Raw genomic sequence first — 5,127 nt, forward strand, 5'->3', positions numbered from 1 at the left:
TTCACTGTAGGGCGCATGCACTCACCAGACAGACAGAGAGAGACAGAGAGACAGAAAGCGAGAAATCACCCCCCAGGGGGGATGGTCATGCCGCAATCCCTTCTCCTCCATTCTCCTCTTGGGATCTTGGGCATGCACGCACACGCGCCCGGCGTGAGTTTTAAGCCACCGGGTCCGGGACACGAACCTCGGTCGACTACGTGGGAGTCCAGCGACATAGCCGTTACGCTAACTGCTGGTTCCCATCACATGTAATTCTCATGACAGCTTCTGGTGTGCACACTGTCATTCTCTCTACAGACTAAGCAGTGCATTCCAACATCACGGAGCTCGTGGCTGAATGAGACAAGAGCCACACACAGGTCTGCCCAACGTCAAAGTCTGAATTTGTACTGGGTCCACATTATCATTTATTTTCTACTCTTTCTCTATGTTTGATTAAAATCTCTCCCTTCACCTGTTCCAATAACACTGCCCTAATGTGAGCCTCATGGAGAACTCTGGTCTCAGTGTCCTGCTTTATCTTTCCAGCTCATCAACCTGCCTGGCTTCTCTTCCTCCCTGTCAACCTGGTTGCTATTATCAATCAGTTCAGCTACATGTTTACCAACTACCTCAACTCCCCTGATCCCTTAATCTTTCCTGCACAGGCTCTTCGATGTCCAGACCTGAATTAATACAACCACCTGTTTCTCCCCTCACTGCCCTGCCAATGGGGGCTACTGGGTAAAATCCACTCACATGCTCACCTTTAGCCTTTGTGGAATTTTCATCCTCACGCATGAATCCTTTATCCTGCTCAAGTTGCCTTTCTTTCCCACACCCCACAGTGAGGACGCTCAGGCTTGTCTTTGTCTTCAGGCTCCCCGCCAGGTCCCTGCCCTCATTCTCTCAGCTGGTGAATAAGTGCTCTACGTCTCTGGGAAAACTGAGACCATTAAACATGAACTTCAACTTTCCTTAAAAATCCCATGGTCTTGGGAACCAGCAGTTAGTGTAATGGCTATGTCACTGGACTCCCACGTAGTCGACCGCGGTTCACATCCCGGACCCAGTGGCTTAAAACTCACGCCAGGTGCGTGTGCGTGTGTGCCCAAGATCCCAAGAGGAGAATGGAGGAGAAGGGATTGCGGTGTGACCATCCCCCCTGGGGGTGATTTCTCGCTTTCTGTCTCTCTGTCTCTCTCTGTCTGTCTGGCGAGCGCACGTGCCCTATAATGAAAAACCTCTCCAAAAAAAATTAAAGAAAAATAAAAATAAATAAAAAATAATCCCATGGACTTCCCTCGTTCTGTCCCCACCTGTTACCCAGATTTCAAATATTCTGGTCTTCAGTAAGACCTCACTTTGTCAAAAAAGTCACCCAGACCCCATCTTGCTATAAAGTGCTCACCATTTCCTTATGTTTATCAAAGCCATACCGTTCTCTTCCTAGTCCCCTACAATCTCTCTTAGGTCCCTCTGGAAAGACTTAGGTCCACAGTTCCTACGCCACTCCTCTTCTTGATGAACATGTGAAGTTTCCAAGAATGCTCACTATGCCCCCTTTGAACCTCCGTCTCCCTGAACTTCTGTGATGGCACACTCTTAACCTCGGGGCGGCTACCCAGGGTCTGCTCTTTTATCCCCTTCTCTTCTCACTCTACCTGCCGCCCCTCCTCTACTGAATAGATTTTATCTATACACAGGAATACAAATACCATCCACATGCAAAACCAATTTCCCAAGCCCACGTCTCGGTTGAAGACTAGAGATCTGCACATACATCGTAAAAACTGTGCATCAGGAAATCAGCCCAGCCTCCACCCTTAAACCAAGGAGTTCTGTAGTCTCGGTTTTAGTGAATGGCATTAACACTGGTCAGATCACCCAAGGTGAAATTTTAAAACCACATTTCACTTCTTATCAATTATTCTCATACATGTACCCAATTGATATTAAGTCCTATTGACTTAATACCATTAGTCATTCATTCATATCAAAATACAAAATCACCTGCATGTGAAGTAAATAATCCATTCCAGCTGCAGTTGTGCACCACCCAGGCCACCACACGTTCTGTGCCAGGATGCCACACATGGGGATGTAGAATGGACAACAGATGACATTGCCTGCTCTTACAGCTCTCAGAATGGAGGGGCTTGGATGTATGTAAGATAAGCATCAAATAAGTGAAAAATTACAGAAGACGTCAGGACTGATGATGGAGTCAATAAATGAAGAATGTGAAAAAGACAAAGCCTTAAGTAGAAGATATGTGGACTTGCGAAGAGTCCAGTAGGCAAATGTCCTGGAGTAGGAGCATTGTGGGACATGATTGCCACTGGAAGGCCAGTGTGGTTGAAGCAAAAACCAAGGGGAAATTGTGCAGAATAAGGAGGAGATCAGGAGGGGAGCAGAGCATGTAGAAGCTAGACCACATAAAGGAGTTCTGTCTCCATTTGTTCTGACAGCACTGGTAAGGCAATTAAGACAGCTATAGATATTACGTGGGAGAGAGAAGACAGAGACACACACACACAGAATGAATCTATTTTGAAATTTGAAAAACTACTCTGGCTACAGTGTAGAAACCAGCTTGGTGATAAGTGAAAGTACAGGCAGGGGAATATTTAGGTAGCTCTGGCAAGATTCATGGTGAGAGAGAGCGGTGAGGGGTGATGTTCTCTTGGATCAATGTGGAATTGGAGACAGGTGGACAGGTTGATGTTAAGAGATAAAATGAACAGATCAGTGATGCAAAGAGTATGGGATGAGAGGTAAGAACATCACATTAAGTCCTCCCTAAATTCTTGGGTGTTAAATTGGGTGGGTGATGATGATCTGAACTGACTCAGAAAACGGGGATGAAGAAAAGCGCTGGAACTGTTGGGGGGTCTTGACTTCAATTCTAGACAATTAGTTTGCAGGGATTTTTGGCCTTCCAAGAGGAGATATGCATTACAAGTCTGAAATTCAGAGGAGGAATGAGGCTGCACTTAAAGGTAGGTGTTGTCTCTAGATAGATGGTGCATGAAGTCAGGTGTAGATGAGCATATCTCTCAGGGAGAAAGACCTCAGGGAGGAAAACCTGAGTGCAATGAGAAGAGAGCATATGATCAACCCTGAGCGCTCTAATATTCACTGGTTAGGTAAATGAGAATGAGTGCAGAAAGTAGAGAAACAACAAGAGAAGAATGAAAGCCAGGAGCGTGCTGACACCTGAAAGGTAAGGGCAGAGAGTAATCATGGGAGCCAAAAGGTGCTGAGAGTTCAAGAAAGGGCATGTGGAAAGACTTCTGTTCACTAGAGCTACTTACATACGAAGTTGTGGGAACCAAAGCCACATTGAAATGGCTGAGAAAAAAATGGAAGCTGAAAAAAGAAGAACATTGTATTTTAAGAAGCTCAATGAAAGAACGAGGGAATAAGAGCAATAGCTGGAGGAAATACAAGGCTAAATTTGACTTGTATCTAATTGAAAGGGCTTGAACACAATTAAAAGCTAGCTAATAGGAAAAATGTAAACTGGAGAAATCTAAGAGAAAAAGGAAAGATAATTGATATGTGTTTTGATGCTCCTGAAGAAACAGGAGTAGGTGGGGTCTAGTGCTCAAGATAAGGCGTGGAATTAGTTCCCAGAAGAGAAGCTTCCTCTACTATAACAGAGGAAAAAGGGGAAATATTGGGAAAAAATGCAACATATGTATAACTGGAAAAGACAAACTCTTATTTGGCACCTTCTATTTTATTTTTTTCTATAAAAAGGTATGAAATAAAGTAAATTGAGCTAGAACTTCTGCCCCCGGAATGATGGATGGCTGCGCTTCTCCCTATTCTTCCTTCTAACTACAACTGAAACACCTGGGCTTTACATAAACAAAAGAAGGCTAAAGAGTGGAGGGAAATGAGCAGAAGGACTGGGTCTTTGATCTAAGGCATGACATGGTGCTGAGTTGCACTTCATGATTACACGGTGCTAATTATGCAATCTTCCCATTAGGATGTCAGTGGGGGCACAGCAGGAAGCTGAAACTTCCACACAGAATAGCAAGGAGTCACCTACCTTGAGTGTTAAGGAGGCCAACTGGTAAGTTTGAACTTCCATTCCAATATGACGGTAAACCGGAAACATCTATATTTTTCTCAATCAGAGAACTGTCAGTAAGATGAAGCCAGATTAAACAGAATATTTCAAAAGATCCAGAGTTTTATTGCATAATATCCCAAATTTCAAGGTTTCAACTGAAAATTACACATAGACCCCAAAACCTGGAAGATCTTAAACCATATGAAATGAGATGATCAATAAATGCCAGCATTGAGCTCGCTTCGGCAGCACATATACTAAAATTGGAACGATACAGAGAAGATTAGCATGGCCCCTGCGCAAGGATGACGTGCAAATAAATGCCAACACTGAGATGACAGGGATATTGGAATTACCTGACAAAGATGCTAAAGCAGTTATCATTTAAAAGTTTTATATTAACAATTAAAAACAGAAGTGAAACAAATGAAAATGAAGAACACAAGAATGAAAGAAAACAACAGAAAGGATAAAAAGGAGGTCTCAAGAAAAAAAACAAACATAGAAAGAAAATAAAGGATATAAACAAGACCTAAATGAAAATTTTGGAACTGAAAAACAAGTAAGAAAGGTAAAAATAAAGTAAAACAGTGGCTAAGGTCAATAGCAGATTGAAGGAGACAAAAAAAAGAACTAGTCCACTTAAACATAAAAAACATACATGACTAGGTGGTGGTATAGTGGTAGCACAACTGGATACACATGAGAAAGGACCTAGGTTAATGTCCCAGAACCTACTCAAGCATTCTGGGCACAATAGTGCCCCTACTCTGGGAGAGCTGACTGGGGGGTGGGGGGGGTTGGGGGATCATGGAGTAAGCACTCTATTGGTTATCTCTCCCTCTCTCATGAAATAAACTTAAAAAAATTAAAGAGTATAAAAAGAAATGGCATTCATGTCACCAGAGTCCCACAGAAGGAGAGAAAAAGAACAGGACTGAAGAAGCATTTTTTTTTAAATAGCTGAAACTTGGGACAGCAGGTGGCATGGTGTTTGAGTTTCAGTGGCTTGAGAACTGAACCTGATGGCTTGAAAATCATACCAGACACGTGTGCAT

The 5,127-nt window shown here is 43.2% G+C and overlaps 1 non-coding gene across 1 annotated transcript; it reads left to right on the forward strand.

Moving 5' to 3' along the window:
* Positions 1 to 4,302: 4,302 nt before the first annotated feature.
* LOC114007839 (U6 spliceosomal RNA) lies at positions 4,303 to 4,409 on the forward strand. The gene has a single exon (XR_003549428.1). It is a non-coding gene; the product is annotated as a U6 spliceosomal RNA (small nuclear RNA).
* The last annotated feature ends 718 nt before the right edge of the window (positions 4,410 to 5,127 follow it).

This window comes from Tupaia chinensis, unplaced genomic scaffold (genome assembly GCF_000334495.1).
Source record: "Tupaia chinensis unplaced genomic scaffold, TupChi_1.0 Scaffold000240_1, whole genome shotgun sequence".
Taxonomy (NCBI): Eukaryota; Metazoa; Chordata; class Mammalia; order Scandentia; family Tupaiidae; genus Tupaia; species Tupaia belangeri.